The sequence below is a fragment of the Oryx dammah genome, unplaced genomic scaffold, assembly GCF_014754425.2.
Source record: "Oryx dammah isolate SB20612 unplaced genomic scaffold, SCBI_Odam_1.1 HiC_scaffold_22, whole genome shotgun sequence".
NCBI classification, from domain to species: Eukaryota; Metazoa; Chordata; class Mammalia; order Artiodactyla; family Bovidae; genus Oryx; species Oryx dammah.
In genome coordinates, this window is record NW_024070206.1 from 39,075,373 (window position 1) to 39,093,103 (window position 17,731).

The following is a 17,731-nucleotide window of genomic DNA, read 5'->3' on the forward strand; positions in this document are numbered from 1 at the left end:
ATATAAATACAGACAGTCCTCACATTGCATAATACCTGTTATCAAAACCCCCACATATCAGAACCATGTTCTTGCTTTACAGGGCTCTGTAGTAGCAGTTCCTATTAAAAGGGACAGCCTGGTGATATTCTCTGACCCAGAGAAACAAGGATGGGCTTCAAGGAAACTACAGCTCCTGGAAAGTGAGGGACTACTCTCCAGAAAGAGAAAGTGAAGTCGCTCAGTCGTGTCCGACTCTTTGCCACCCCATAGACTCTAGCCTACCAGGCTTCTCTGTCCATGGGATTTTCCAGGCAATAGTACTGGAGTGGATTGCCATTTCCTACCTCCCAGAAAAGAGGGAGCCAAAATCACTTCTGTACACACACTGTGGTCATCTATCTGGCAGGACCTGAAATCATGCATGTGTGAAGCAGATCATGGAAGTCAGTTAAAGAGGAAAAGCTGAACTGACATTTCAGCTGCTGCAAAAGGAGCAGTTTTAGTTCAACCAAGCTTACTGCTACCAGAGCAAATGGAAAACAAACAAAAATAAACTCTTTGGCAGGATTTAAAAGAAAGTATGTTTTCACAAACTCACATTCATGATGGCCAGATAAACTCCAAAATTACTTAGAATATAGAGATCAAGGAATATTTCGACTTATTCTCAAGAGAAAAAACAAGAAACCCAACCCCTAAATGATCCAGGCCTTGGAGTGAGTGGACAAGAGTCTTTAAGCAGCTATTCCAATTACACTCAATGACATAAGGAAGTTATCCTCACAGTGAATGAATGAAAGGAAATTTCAGCAGAGAAGTAAAAAGTGTCAAAAAGAACTAAAATTAAGTTCTAAATGTTAAAAAAATACAATATATGAAATAAAATCTCTCTCAAGAGCAGAATGGGGATGACAAGGGAAAGAGAAAGTAAACTTGAAGGTACATGAAAAGTGATCCAATCTGAAAAACATGTTGAAAGAATGACAGAATCTCAGGGTCCTATGGGACAATAAGGTTTAACATGCATGGGAGGGGGGTTTGGGGAAGAATGTATACCTGTGTATGTATGGCTGAGTCCCTCTGCTGTCCTTCTAAAACTATCACAACACTGTTAATTGGCTATACTTCAATGTAAAGTAAAAAGTTAAAAAATACACATGTAATTTAGGAATGGAGTAAGAGAACAGGGCAGAAATAATATTTGAATATAATCTAGTTGACTAGTTCCAAAATTTGGTAAGACATATACATTCACAGTTTCCAGATTCTCAGAAAACCCCAAGCAGGAAAGATATGAAATAAAACACTCATTGGTACATCATAGTCAAAATGATGAAAACCAAAGATTCAGAGAAAATCTTGAAGGCAACTGGAAACTTTGAGATAATAGATCTGTAGTGATGTTTTAAGCCACTAAATCTGGGGGTATTTGAGGTGTGGCAACTGATAATTAACACAACTGTTATAGGAGGAGGCATCAACACCCCTCTCTCAATGATGGATAGAACTGGTAGAAAATCAAGATATAAAAAGATAAAAACATTATCAAGCAATTTGTCCTAAAGGTAATTTATTAAACACATTAGTCAAGGAAAGAATTAAATTATTTTTAAGTGAACATAGATTATTTATTAAGAAAGATCATAGTCTGGACCATAAGATAAACCTCACAAAATTTAACAGGATTGAAATAATTCAAAGTATATTTTCTGTCCAAAATGGAATTAAATGAGGAATCAAAACAATGTCTGGAAACACCCCTTATATGCAGGAACATTAAAATCACACTTCTAAATACATTGAATCAAAAAGTACATCACTGGGAAAATTAGAAACAATTTTTAACTGAATATAAATGAAATACAGTATAACTGTGAGATGCAAGTAAAGCAGTGCTTAAACAGAAAATTATCACATTAAATTCTAACATTAGGAAATAAGGGTCTCAAGTTAACAATATGAGTTCCTGCCATAAGAATCTAGAAGAAAGAGTAAATTAAACATCAAATAAACAAAAACAAGAAATAAACAGGGAAATCAATAAGAAAACAAAATGACCCCAAAGGAGACAATAGATAAAACCATAGCTGATTTTTTTGAATGGATAAATAAATTGATAGCCTCTGTAAGACTTACGAAGAATATTCCAAAGAGAAATGAAAATATTCATTAAAAAATAAAACTGATCAGGAATATTTATTCAAGAGATGAAAACATAGACCCTCAAGGTCTTTCTATAAAAATGTTAAGCAGTTTCATTCATAAGTTTTAAACACTGTAAACAACCCAAATGTCATCAACAGAGGAGTAAATAAATACATTGTGATATATTTATGCAATGGACTAAATTCAGCAATGAAAAGGAACTAACTGTTGTGGATCACAATAAACTGTGGAAAATTCTGAAAGAGATGGGAATATCAGACTACCTGACCTGTCTCTTGAGAAACCTGTATGCAGGTCAGGAAGCAACAGTTAGAACTGGACTTGGAACAACAGACTGGTTCCAAATAGGAAAAGGAGTACGTCAAGGCTGTATATTGTCACCCTGCTTATTTAACTTCTATGCAGAGTACATCATGAGAAACGCTGGACTGGAAGAAACACAAGCTGGAATCAAGATTGCCAGGAGAAATGTCAATAACCTCAGATATGCAGATGACACCACCCTTATGGCAGAAAGTGAAGAAGAACTAAAGAGGCTCTTGATGAAAGGGAAAAAGAGGAGAGTGAAAAAATTGGCTTAAAGCTCAACATTCAGAAAACGAAGATCATGGCATCCGGTCCCATCACTTCATGGGAAATAGATGGGGAAACAGTGGAAACAGTGGCTGACTTTATTTTGGGGGCCTCCAAAATCACTGCAGATGGTGACTGCAGCCATGAAATTAAAAGACGCTTACTCCTTGGAAGAAAAGTTATGACCAACCTAGACAGCATATTAAAAAGCAGAGATATTACTTTGTCAACAAAGGTCCATCTAGTCAAGGCTGTGGTTTTTCCACTGGTCATGTATGGATGTGAGAGTTGGACTATAAAGAAAGCTGAGCACTGAAGAATTGATGCTTGTGAACTGTGGTGTCAGAGAAGACTCTTGAGAGTCCCTTGGGCTGCAAAGAGATCCAAGCAGTCCATCCTAAAGGAGACCAGTCCTGGGTGTTCATTGGAAGGACTGATGCTGAAGCTGAAACTCCAGTACTTTGACCATCTCATGAGAAGAGTTGACTCATTTGAAAAGACTGATGCTGGGAAAGATTGAGGGCAGGAGGAGAAGGGGATGACAGAGGATGAGATGGTTGGATGGCATCACCGACTCAATGGACATGGGTTTGGGTGGACTCTGGGAGTTGGTGATGGACAGGGAGGCCTGGCATGCTGCAGTTCATGGGGTCGCAAAGAGTCGGACACGACTGAGCGACTGAACTGAACTGAACTGAACTGAACTGTTGATACCAGCTTCCCTAGTGCCTACCAACGTAGGAAACGTGGGTTCATTCCCCAGATCAGCAGATCCCCTGGAGGAGCAAATGGCAACCCACTCTGGTATTCTTGCCTGGGAAATTCCATGGACAGAGGAGCCCAGCAGGCTACATACAGTTCAAAGGTTCACAAAAGAGTCAAAGGTGACTTAGAGACTAAACAAAAACTCTTGATACACTCGTTGACATTGGTTGTGGTGAAACTCACAGACATAACACTGGGCTAAAAGAGAGACACAAAAATATATGTACTATATGAATCCATTTATATGAAGTTCTAGAAGACACAAATCTAAAATATTGGCATAGATATCGAAACAGTGATTATCTCTGGGTAGAGGAGGTGGGCAAAGATTTACCAGGAAGGAACACAAGAGAGTTTTCTTGGTGCCCTGTGCAGGTGGGTTACAAGAATATATACATTTAGTGAAATCATCAGACTGTTTATACTATCAATGAAAGAAAGACAGAAAGGGAGAGGAGGCAGGATATGGAGGAGAAAGAGAAAGAGAAAGAATCAGTTCAGTTCAGTTCAGTCAGTTCAGTTGTGTCCACCTCTTTGTGACCCCATGGACTGCAGCCCACCAGGCTTCCCTGTCCATCACCAACTCCTGGAGCTTGCTCAAACTCATGTCCATCAAGTCAGTGATGCCATCCCACTGTCTCATCCTCTGTCATCCCCTTCTCCTCCTGCCTTCAATCTTTCCCAGCATCAGGGTCTTTTCCAATGAGTCAGTTCTTCACATCAGGTGGCCAAAGTATGGAATGGAAACTGAGAGAGAAAATATGAAAGGACAAAACCAAAAAAAGAATATCAGCTTCCCAGCATTTTAATCTGGACCAGGTCAAAAGCAGAGAGGAGATAAAAAACAAGACCAACTTGAAAACTCAGAAACAAACATTAAGGTAACAAGCAACAGTCACTGAGGATGGACAGGAGCCTCCAGGGATGGCCAGTCTTTAAGTTATTTACTCTGCATCTATACACTTGCATTTGTAATTGTGTGTGTGTGTGTGTGAGAGAGAGAGAGAGAGAGAGATGTCTACTTTGTAAATAAGCCACATGGCTTTAAGTACGTATGTGTGCAATAAGAAGCATGTTGTGTCCCCTAAATGCAGACAGTATTATGGTATTCTGCCTTACCTGCCCCATTGTGTAATTAAATTAAAACTGTATTAACTAGAAACTGAATTATCCATGAATGAATATATGCAATATCTAGGATGTGCTTCAAAATAACATGGGCAGAGAGATGAATAGTGGTCATGGGTTAATAATTGCTACAGCTGGATAATAGGGATCATTATTGAAAGAAAGTTAAGAGAACCTAAGTAACCATACAATAGGTATGCTATGGCCAGGGAAGTTTTTATTTGTTTTTCACGAATAACTACTTTGAAGCTTTAAAAAAAAGATATCTATTAACTGTTTTAGTGCCCCTGTTATTTAAGTTAAAAGCCCACACATAGCGCATCTACTGGGTGATCCTGTTCTGATTAGACTGTGGATTGGGGCCAGTGATTATCTTATCACAGGAAGGTTTCACAGGTTAAAGGTGCTCCAGGGGCAGTGCAAATAAAAGCTAACAGAGGGGGTCAAATCCTTTGTTGCTGCCTAGTAAAACGCATTCCAGATAACAGGAGAAAGGACTAGAAAACTTTTCGTGTCAGATGAGGCAGAGACACCAGTGGAGCAGGCCCTGGTATATGTAGTTTTTCCATTCAGGACATGAAGAAAACTATAACTGAGAAATAAAATGTAATTTTAGAAATAAAAACTAAGGTAGCAAATTTGAATTTTGTAAAAGCATTACTGATTATAGACTGTGGCTTTTTGCCATGATTTATTGTTAAACAAATGTGTTTAATATATATTAGACAATTTATAAATATTTTAAGTTGTTGAAATATTTGTTCATTTTCTTTGAGCAAACATAAGCCATTCTGTACTCATGTTGAGCATATAATTGGAAAAATAAATCAGCTTAAATTTTGAGATTATCAAAAATTTACCACATTGAGAAAAACTACCAAAGAAAGAAAATCCTTTATATTTAAATACCTCCACATTTGCTCTTTTTTAATTTCTTGAAGTAAGAAATAAAGTCATATTGTCCCCAATGAATCAGTTCAGTTCAGTTCAGTCACTCAGTCGTGTCCGACTCTTTGCGACCCCATGGAATCACAGCAGGCCAGGCCTCCCTGTCCATCACCATCTCCTGGAGTTCACTCAGACTCATGTCCATCGAGTCAGTGATGCCATCCAGCCAGCTCATCCTCTGTCGTCCCCTTCTCCTCCTGCCCCCAATCCCCAATCTTCTCCAGTGAGTCAACTCTTCCCATGAGGTGGCCAAAGTACTGGAGTTTCAGCTTTAGTATCATTCCTTCCAAAGAAATCCCAGGGCTGATCTCCTTCAGAATGGACTGGTTGGATCTCCTTGCAGTCCAAGGGACTCTCAAGAGTCTTCTCCAACATCACACTTCAAAAGCATCAATTCTTCAGTGCTCAGCCTTCTTCACAGTCCAACTCTCACATCCATACATGACCACAGGAAAAACCATAGCCTTGACTAGACGGACCTTAGTCGGCAAAGTAATGTCTCTACTTTTCAATATGCTATCTAGGTTGGTCATAACTTTTCTTCCAAGGAGTAAGTATCTTTTAATTTCATGGGTGCAGTCACCATCTGCAGTGATTTTGGAGCCCCAAAAGATAAAGTCTGACACTGTTTCCACTGTTTCCCCATCTATTTCCCATGAAGTGATGGGACCGGATGCCATGATCTTCGTTTTCTGAATGTTGAGCTTTAAGCCAACTTTTTCACTCTCTTCTTTTACTTTCATCAAGAGGCTTTTTAGTTCCTCTTCACTTTCTGCCATAAGGGTGGTGTCATCTGCATATCTGAGGTTATTGATATTTCAGACATAAATTTATGAGATCATAGATAGTATTACTCCTTGCAGCTAAACAATAAACCAATTTTTACTTCTTATTTATTTATAGATATAGAAGGAAGATTTCTGTTATCAAACTTCGTCATTATTATAAAAAAATAATGCTGTGCTAGGAATATATATCTAAAGACTTGGAAATGCACACCAATTTAAAATAAATAGAGAGAAGACATCACTCTTTTATATTTGGGGCAAAGTGAAAGTCATTCAGTTGTGTCTGACTCTTTGTCACCCCATGGACTATATAGTCCATGGAATTCTCCAAGCCAGAATACTGGAGTGGACAGCCTTTCCCTTCTCCAGGGGATCTTCCCAACCCAGGGATTGAACTCAGGTCTCCCTTATTGTAGGCAGATTCTTTACAAGCTGACCCACAGGGGAAGCCCAAGAATACTGGAGAAGGTAGCTTATCCCTTCTCCAGCAGATCTTCCTGACACAGGAATTGAACCAGGGTCTCCTGCATGGCAGGTGGATTCTTTACCAATTTAGCTATCAGGGAAGCCCATATTTGGGGCAACATCATGTCAAAATTGGGTTTCCCAGGTGGTGCTAGTGGTAAAAAAAAAAAAAAAATCTCTCCTGCCAATGCAGGAGGTAAAAGACGTGGGTTTGAGCCCTTGGTTGAGAAGATCTCCTGGAGGAGGGCATGGCAACCCACTCTAGTATTCTTGCCTGGAGAATCCCATGGACAATAGTAACTAACCTATTTTCAGTTAATCAGCAAAGCAATCAGCAAGTGTTTACCGATTAACTACAAGATACTGTGAATTTGTATGGAAATACAAAAAAACCTCGAGTAGCCAGAGCAAACTTGAGAAAGAGGAATGGAACTGGAGGAATCAACCTGCCTGACTTCAGACTATACTACAAAGCTACAGTCATCAAGACAGTATGGTACTGGCACAAAGACAGAAATATAGATCAATGGAACAAAAATAGAAAGCCTAGAGATAAATCCACACACCTTTGGACACCTTATCTTTGACAAAGGAGGCAAAAACATACAATTAAGAAAAGACAATCTTTAACAAGTGGCACTGGGAAAACTGGTCAACCACCTGTAAAAGAATGAAACTAGAACACTTTCTAACACCATACACAAAAATAAACTCAAAACAGATTAAAGATCTAAATGTAAGACAAGAAACTACAAAACTCCTAGAGGAAAACTTAGGTAAAACACTCTCTGACATAAATCACAGCAAGATCCTCTATGACCCACCTCCCAGAGTAATGGAAATAGAGCAAAAATAAACAAATGGCACTTAATTGAGCTTAAAAGCTTTTGCACAATGAAGGAAATTCTAAGCAAGGTGAAAAGATAGCCTTCAGAATGGTAGAAAATAATAGCAAATGAAGCAACTGAAAAAGAATTAATCTCAATCATGATTGGGAACTCATGTACACCCATGGCAGATTCATGTCAATGTATGGCAAAACCAATACAGTATTGTAAAGTAAAATAAAGTAAAAATAAAAATTAAAAAAAAAGAATTAATCTCAAAAATATAAAAACAGCTCATGCAGCTCAACACCAGAAAAATAAAAGACCCAATCAAAAAAAAAAAAAATGGGCCAAGGAACTAAACAGACATTTCTCCAAAGAAGGCATACACATGGCTAACAAATACATGAAAAGATGCTCAACATCTCTCGTTATCAGAGAAATGCAAATCAAAACCACAATGGGATACCATCTCACACCAGTCAGAATGGCTGCTATCAAAAAGTCTACAAATAACAAATGCTGGAGAGGGTGTGGAGAAAAGGGAACTTTCTTACACTATTGATGGGTATGCAAACTAGTACAGTCACTATGGAGAACAGTGTGGAGATTCCTTAAAAAACTGAAAACAGATCTGCCATATGAGCCAGCAATCCCACTGCTGAGCATACACACTGAGGAAACCATAATTGAAAGAGACAAGTGTACCCCAATGTTCATCGCAGCACTGTTTACAAAAGCTCGGACATGGAAGCAACCTAGATGTCCATCGGCAGACGAATGGATAAGAAAGCTGTGGTACATATACACAATGGAATATTACTCATCTATTCAAAAGAATGCATTTGAATCAGTTCTAATGAGGTGGATGAAACTGGAGCCTATTATACAGAGTGAAGTAAGTCAGAAAGAAAAACACCAATACAGTATATTAATGAATATATATGGAATTTAGAAAGATGGTAACGATGACCCTATATGCGAGACAGCAAAAGAGACACAGATATAAAGAACAGACTTTTGGACTCCGTGGGAGAAGGTGAGGGTGGGATGATTTGAGAGAATAGCACTGAAACATGTGTATTACCATATGTGAAACAGATTGTCAGTCCAGGTTTGATGCATGAAACAGGGCACTCAAAGTTGGTGCACGGGGACAATCCAGAGGGATGGGATGGGGAGGGAGGTGGGAGGGGGGTTCAGGATGGGAGACACATGTACCCCCGTGGCTGATTCATGTCAATGAATGGCAAAAACCACCACGATATTGTAGAGTATTAGCCTCCAATTAAAATAAATAAATAATATTTTTTAAAAGATACTGTGAAATGTACAAGAGATGTATAAGGAGTTCACAACTCTGATGAAGGAGCAGACAATCCTGGTAATACACATGATGTCTAATACAACATACTGTGTGAATAGGTTTCAAGACAGAGTTTCCACGAGTTGTCTTGGAAGGAGGATGGACAACACTTGGTTGCAGAAGCTACTTTGATGATGGTAAGGATAGGACAGGAAGCATTTGAAATAGAATATTTATACACTGCACATAATCCTTAAAGTATTCACTCCATTTCTACTATAAAATAACTAAATTGTTTCTTCTTTGAAATCATAAACAGAAGATCTTAAAATATCTTCTATTTCCTTTCATGTAAACTGTAAAATACCTTTTAAATACTGAGACTCTCTTCCTCTAAACAGAAAAGGCACAGAGACCAGTGGAATTACAATTATTTCACACTGTTAAATTGAAGAAATATCATTACAAATAGAAATATACTTATCTGATACTGATCACAAGATATAAATAAATATACTCACATGGGTATAACTCCTTCATCCAAAATTTGGGGGGCATGTTTTAGGAGAAACAAAAGAGAAAGATTGAGGTACCCCAAGAGCAAAAGCAAGCCACACAGGGTATATGATTCAGCTTGTTCATATAAAACATACCAAAATATGCTCTGCCAGAGGTATTTACAAGCCTAAAAGAATTATTTCCATATGCTACACTGTGCCAGAGGTAACATTTTTTCTTTTCCTCACCATCATCCTCATCTTATACCTATCACTATTCTCGAGGGGACTCCCATGTGAAATAAACATGCTCCCCTATGAAATAAACATGTATTCTCCAGGGAGGGGAAAAAAAGGAAGTTTTCATCATGGCCCCTGTCCTTGAGAATCTTAAAATATTTTGTGAGTTATGTGCAAACAAAAAAATATAACAGCTTCAAAATCAGGAAATTTTCCTTTGAGTCGAGTGAGAAGTGCAAACAATGCTAACCCTAGATTAGGAGCTGGCTACAACATAAGGCTTTTGGTTTTGATAAAATATTACAAAATCTCTGCTAGTCCTGTTCCTTTCTGACCAGCTGATTAACTGTAACATAGAAATTAAAAACAATATGTAAATGAAAAGCACTGACATTCTGCAGAAAGTTCCAGCTGATCTGGGGATGCAAATGAGGAACAACACAGAGGAAAGGACAGGGGAAATGTACATGATATTCGTGGCCCAAATAAAAGATAAGCATCTTAATAAACAAAGAAAATTTGCATATTAGTAATCATATTATCACCTCATAGGAATACTCTTTGAACTATCTCAAAATGCACCTCCTAAAATGTAAAATACCATTATTCCCAATAATAATATTTAATCATGGATCTACTCACAGATTTGTTATACATTTTGAATATTACGATTTGATTAGTTTCATCTCTCCTCCCACCCACCTTTTTTTCATTTAATTTTTTATTATATAATACAAGGCTTCACAGCCTCAAATAAATTATATGGTATTTACTGTAGGGATTAGCTTTTAAATTAAAACATGTTCTTGTTAACATGGTCCTGAGATTTGGGCTGTCTATTCAATACATAAAGATCCATTTCAGTGGGAAATAATTAAATTAGGCAAATGATTTCACATAAATAAAAGTGTTTTGACCAAGCTTTCCACTTGGTAGCAGATTTCCTTGGTGCCATTAAAAACATTAGGTTTATTTAGAAATCATCAAGGAAAAATTTGACATTTCCCTGAGACAAAGTGTATAGCTATAACCCATTTTCAATAAATAGCATTTTTCCTTAATTATTTGGATTGGTTATCTACAATGATTTATATTGACATTGCTGCTTTATTCAATATTATTCTGGATGACGTGTAGATTATTCCGGACCATGGGTATCAAGATGTATTCTTGGACAAAACAAAAACATTCAGCCCCATAGCAATTAAAAACAGGGTCAAAACAATTTTAGCAGTAAAGTGAGTAGATTATAAGCACCTTCTGAAAAGTTGTAGTCTCTAGCTGGCTTTTTACACTGTCTCCATTGTAACAGTACACTTAAATTCTATCTAAAACATTCGAGGTCTGTTTATGTTCCACTGAGAAAACAAATTCTCCCAGGAGTAAAGGGTGCACTGATGTGAGGTCACTGAGAGATGTAAACCACCATAATATGTTTTTAATGAATTGCCATTATAAGGTGGCATCACAGCTATTTAAAGTGGCAGCGGGTTTGTTTATTTGAACCCTAGGAAACAAAATACACTTGACCGCTTAAACCTGTTCGTTCTCCCCTTCAATCCATCTGAGGAGAACGCGAAGACTGCAAACAGCACTTGTCCTGAGGATGCTAGTCAGACAGGAAGATCAACAGAGACACTGATGGAGGCACCACCACAGGTGCCGCCAGAAACAGCTGAGTCAGGAGACACTTGGTCCAAGGGGGCAGGGAGCATAAGTGCGTGAGAGTGAGGATTACCTTCACTTTCCTGGACTTGTAACAGGTGACAGGAGCGTGCCTCAAGGCAGAATCTCTCAGGCAAACAGACACTGTAAGTTCCTGCTAAGTCACTTCAGTCATGTCCGACTCATTGTGACCCCAGGGACTGTAGCCCGCCAGGCTCCTCTGTCCATGGGGTTCGCCAGGCAAGAATACTGCAGTGGGTTGCCATGCCCTCCTCCAGGGGATCTTCCCCACCCAGCGATCGAACCTGAGTCTCTTATGTCTCCTGCATTGGTAGACAGTTTCTTTACCATGAGGGCCACCTGGGACGTCCAAACAGATACTAACTTTACTTAAATATGTATCTCAGAGTGATGCATGAAGAGGCTGATTGAACGCCCTTGGTGTTCATGAACATCAACACATCCTGACACCCCTCACTTTACATGATTGCTTAGCTCATAATTTACACCTTTCAGTGGAGGTCAGAAGCCCACATTCTCTGAGACTGATGAGTTCTAAAATAGTAGTATCTTAGAATGTCAGAGAACAGCAAAGGGTTCTGAATATCCTGGGGAGCCAGAGAGAAAGCAGGACTTCTACAGGAAGGCTGGACATTGGGGGAAAAAAAGACAGGTACGAAATTCAGCCACTTCATAACTCTGCCCAGGGCCCACCTTGGTCTCCAAATGTGGTAGCTGTCACACCAAAATACTCATCTCACCATGAATCCCCCAAGCCACATCTCCATTGATCGATCATCACAACCTGTTCTTGGATCGCTAATCATTCTTGAAAGCTAATCAGTGTATCAGAGGAGCTGTATTGATGTAAATTGTGTGTTGCTCAAGCTCCCATATCAGCCTCCTCTGAAACAGTAGTCTATAGCCAGGGGGTATAGTATTTTTAACTGATAAAATAGTGACGTCTTTACTTCTTCAACATTTTTGAATCTATTTTCTTTTTTACTTTTGTCATTCAAATCTTTTAAATACTCCAGAAGGATTAACTCCTCATTACCCCCAAACTATGACCAACTCACAGATGAGAGTAATCATTCTGATTTGGCCTATAACCCATATATACTCCATGTATCACTATGTTAATAAAACACAAATACACACGTAGTTTCACTGTAACATAGTCAACATTCTGATTTGAACTATGGCCATCCTCATTTTCACTGTAACCTATTTTAATTCTCAAGAAATTAGAAGACCAAAATAGTAAATATACCTTGATAAAGGTAGCCTAAATTAGGTGTGCATGCATGCTAAGTAGCTTCAGTCATGTCCAACTCTTTGCAACCCTATGGATTACAGCCTGCCAGGCTCCTCTGTCCATGGGATTCTCCGGGCAAGAATACTGGAGTGGGTTACTGTGCCCTCTTCCAGGTGATCTTCCCGATCCAGTGATCGAACCAGTGTCTCAAGTCTCCTGCATTGGCAGGAGGGTTCTTTACCACTGGTGCCACCTGGGAAGCCCAAGTCTGCATAGTCTTACTAAAAATACTTTTTTTCTCTAAGTGAAAACATTCGGACAAAAACGGCTAGTGATTGTTGAGCCACTGGAGTTGTAACGTATTTCTGAAACACATTTCATAATCATCCAGCCTAAATATATCTCTGATTAAAACATATCCTTCCAAGAGTATGCAGATCGAAAGGAAAGTGCTTCTGATATACTGTTGCTCAATGCAGGCCTCCACTTGTGTAGAAATCTCCTACAAATATGGCAAAGCCATTAGATTCTGCTACATACTAACGCTTCTAGTTTAACTCCAACAGCCTATGCAAAATCCTGAATTATAAGTCACCATTGCTATCTATGCTCAGGAATCCATCCAGTTGAACTGTGCTGAGCAGCATTTTTATGGCTGACTGATCACAAAATATAAATTATATTTCTAAAACAGAGTGACAATGTTCAGTACTTCATTCAATGTGTGAAAAACTAAGAAATATTACTACATTCTTTTAAAATTAAACCCACAGAGGAGTCCACCACTAATTATGATTCAGTTCAGTTCAGTCGCTCAGTCGTGTCCAACTCTTTGTGACCCCATAAATCATAGCACGCTAGGCCTCCCTGTCCATCACCAATTCCCGGAGTCCACTCAAACTCATGTCCATCTAGTTGGTGATGCCATCCAGCCATCTCATCCTTGGTCGTCCCCTTCTCCTCCTGCCCCCAATCCCTCCTAGCATCAGGGTCTTTTCCAATGAGTCAACTCTTCGCATGAGGTGGCCAAAGTATTGGAATTTCAGCTTCAACAACAGTCCCTCCAATGAACAACCAGGACTGATCTCCTTTAGGATGGACTGGTAGGATCTTCTTGCAGTCCAAGGGACTCTCAAGAGTCTTCTCCAACACCACAGTTCAAACGCATCAATTCTTCGGCGCTCAACTTTCTTCACAGTCCAACTCTCACATCCATATATGACCACTGGAAAAACCATAGCCTTGACTAGACAGACCTTTGTTGGCAAAGTAGTATCTTTGTTTTTCAATATGCTATCTAGGTTGGCCATAACTTTCCTTCCAGGGAGTAAGCATCTTTTAATTTCACGGCTGCAATCACTATCTTCAGTGATTTTGGAGCCCAGAAAAAGAAAGTCTGACACTGTTCCCACTGTTGCCCCATCTATCTGTCATGAAGTGATGGGACCAGATGCCATGATCTTCGTTTTCTGAATGTCGAGCTTTAAGCCAACTTTTTCACTCTCCTCTTTCACTTTCATCAAGAGGCTCTTTAGTTCTTCTTCACTTTCTGCCATAAGGGTGGTGTCATCTGCATATCTGAGGTTATTGATATTTCTCCTGGCAATCTTGATTCCAGCTTGTGTTTCTTCCAACCAGCGTGTCTCATGATGTACTCTGCATATAAGTTAAATAAGCAGGGTGACAATATACAGCCTTGACGCACTCCTTTTCCTATTTGGAACCAGTCTGTTGTTCCATGTCCAGTTCTAATTGTTGCTTCCTGACCTGCATAGAGGTTTCTCAAGAGGCAGGTTAAGTGGTCTGGTATTCCCATCTCTTTCAGAATTTTCCACAGTTTATTGTGGTTCACACAGTCAAAGGCGTTGGCATAGTCAATAAAGCAGAAATAGATGTTTTTCTGGAATTCTCTTGCTTTTTCCATGATCCAGCAAATGCTGGCAATTTGATCTCTGGTTCCTCTGCCTTTTCTAAAACCAGCTTGAACATTTGGAAGTTCACGGTTCACGTACTGCTGAAGCCTGGCTTGCAGAATTTTGAGCATTACTTTACCAGAGTGTGAGAAGAGTGCAATTGTGCAGTAGTTTGAGCATTCTTTGGCATTGCCTTTCTTTGGAATTGGAATAAAGACTGACCTTTTCCAGTTTTGTGGCCACTGCTGGGTTTTCCAAATTTGCTGGCATATTGAGTGCAGCACTTTCACAGCATCATCTTTCAGGATTTGAAATAGCTCAACTGGAATTCCATCACCTCCACTAGCTTTGTTCATAGTGATGCTTTCTAAGGCCCACTTGACTTCACATTCCAGGATGTCTGGCTCTAGGTGATTTTAGGCTTAATAAAGACTTTTGAAAAGCACTTTGAAAAATCTTAAGTGCTTTAAAATGATAAGATACCATATTACTATTATTTTCCTTTAAATATGGCAAGCTTAACTCTGTTGCCCATTTTAATATACTTTTGGGGAAGATCCCCTGGAGAAGGAAATGGCAACCCACTCCAGTACTGTTGCCTGGAAAATCCCATGGACGGAAAAGCCTGATAGGCTACAGTCCATGGGATCACAAACAGTCGGACACAACTGAGTGACTTCACTTTCACTTTTCCATATACTTCTCTGAATTTTGGTGCTGATTTCCTCTTAAAAATTTTAACTATATCATGGTTATTTGATCCCACTATCATTTTTATTATTCTATTATATTGATAGGTCAGTCAATTTATTTCTTCTAGTGGTCCTGTACAGAATTACTAAAATTGAGATTATTCAGGGTAGCCTCTGCAGGACTGACACCTGGTTTCTTTACCATTAAATTCCAATAAGCTTACCAAAAAGTAATATTTGAGAACAATAAAAAGCCTATGATTTCTTAAACTTATTTTCCATGCAGCAAAATTTAGAAACTTTTAGCTTTCCCTGAAAGTTGATCCTCTTTATCTCCTTTTATGTTTTTACTCTTCTTCTCTCCTTCTCCTTGTAATTTCTTAATTTTCTTTTATTCTTTCCTTCGCCTGCCCCAACCTCTTTTATCTGGTTCTCTTCTGCCTTCTCTTGCTTTATTCTCTCTCTCACCACATTTCTTCTCTTTTTGAATTATTAGAAGACTGGTTAGATGCTGAATTTTACTGTAGACATCTGTACAAAGGCTATTAAAGAGTGCTCTTTGTGAGAACTATTAAAATAGTTTAAAAATTGTGGTGTTTATGTGAATACATTGCATGTGCAGGTGAACGGCAAAATAATGTATTTCCTCGGCCACTGAGATTCTATGCGCGTCAAAGACAGATTAAGACTGGGAACACAAAGACAGAGAAAATAATTTTAACATGGAACAGATAACAGGTATAAAGAAAAAGAGTGTATCTTGTACTTTTTGTAATAATTTATAACACCAAAAATAATAAAGGGTTTCACCTGCAAATCACCCAGCAAAAACATATGTGTGTGTGTGTATGCTTATATTTTAAACCTCTATTGAATTTGTTACAATATTGCTCTGTTTTATGTTTTGGTTTTTTAGCTGGCGGCATGTGGGACTTACCTCCCTGACCAGGGACTGAACCTGCACCCCCTGCATTGGAAGGCAAAATCTTAACCACCAAGAAATTTCCTGTGTGTATGTATATCTTGTCTCAACAACTAGATATAAACTAATGGAGCACAGCTTCCATGTGTTAAAGTCCTTTGTATCCTTCAAAACATAGCACAGTTCTTCATATACACTAGGCACTTAAAAGGGGATTGAGTGGAATTTAGAAATCATTATGAAATTGATGACTACCCTCAAAACATTGACTAAACTTGTGTAATATTGCTATTTAAACAGTTTAAACCACTCAAATGAATATGACTACACACACAGACACACAGGCCTAAAACATTCCCCAGTTAAATGAAAACATGAAACTGGAGATTTACACAAGTACATAAGAGAACATTCTATGGAAACCCATACGTAGAGAAAAATTAATTAATTAATTTGCAATCTTTGGTTGCAGGTCACTTCAGTTCAGTTCAGTTCAGTCGCTCAGTCGTGTCTGACTCTTTGCGACCCCATGAATCGCTTACAAATAATCAAAAATATCTTCATTATGTTTCAGTGGCTTAAGTTTTCAGGAATGATTATAGTGAATTAGCAAACTGGGAGTAGCTGTGCAATTATTTAGTGACATACCGACGTAGGTGAACTTGGATAAGTCATACTCTCTGTCCTGTGCTTCTGTGTTTCCAAAGTGACAGTACTAGTTGCCCTCTCTCCCACCTTCTCTGCAAAGATGTTCTGCAAATAAATGAGGTAATGTTTGTGAGATGTTTTTGCAGCTTGGGAAAGAAACCCACTGCACACATCTCAGATGTTATTTCTATTCCATATTCAAACCTGGTGTATTATTGCCTCTGTTTTAAATGGAAATTGGACTGTTTGAGTCCTGGGTTCTGACCAAAATCTGGGTCAACATAAAAGGACGATTATTTTTAATTTTAATTCTGAGGCTCTGTTCAGCTCCCTTGCACGTGTGAGGACCAACTGTAGGAAATAAACAAAGCACATAAATCAGGCTTTCAAAGAGAAAAATCATTCTCCCGAAGGCTTTTTTTTTTTTCCTTTCCTTTTCTTTTTTTCAATGAAGAGCGTGAACACTGTATTTCCCCAGCAGAATATTTCGGTCCAAGAAGGAGGATAGTGCAGGCAGTAGGAGCGTGTGTGCGTGTGTGCGCGTGTGTATGTGTGTGTGTGTGTGTGTGTGTGTGTGTGTGTGTGTGTGCTGTGCGTGCGCGCCCGCGGAGAGAGGGGCGGGGGAGGCGGATGAGGAGGATGAGATCATAGTTTCAGGATCCTCAGGAAACCCTGGTACTGGCAGTAGCCAGGCTCTGCTGTGCCCACATGACCCACAACTCTGGCAGCGGACTCGGCACTTCCAACATTATTAAATAATAAGAAAGCGGCTCCTACTCCATGCCCAAACCTCCCGACAGACCGGTGGACACCTTCGAAGAGTTTGGCGAGTCGGTGACTGGGGCGTCCGTCCATTCCAAGGTGTGTGTGTGTGTGTATGTGTGTGTGTGTGTATGCAAGGCGTTTTCTCCCTTGACAGCTGGGGAGTGGGGGAGGGCGCGGGGGTGG

General features: G+C 39.2%; 1 protein-coding gene across 1 annotated transcript in view; it reads left to right on the forward strand.

Moving 5' to 3' along the window:
• Positions 1-17,435: 17,435 nt before the first annotated feature.
• DTNA (dystrobrevin alpha) overlaps positions 17,436-17,731 on the forward strand; it is a 443,139-nt gene continuing 442,843 nt past the window's right edge. The window contains exon 1 of the mRNA XM_040264848.1: positions 17,436-17,644. The gene's annotated coding sequence lies outside the window, so the exon portion shown is untranslated. The remainder of the gene's footprint in view (positions 17,645-17,731) is intronic.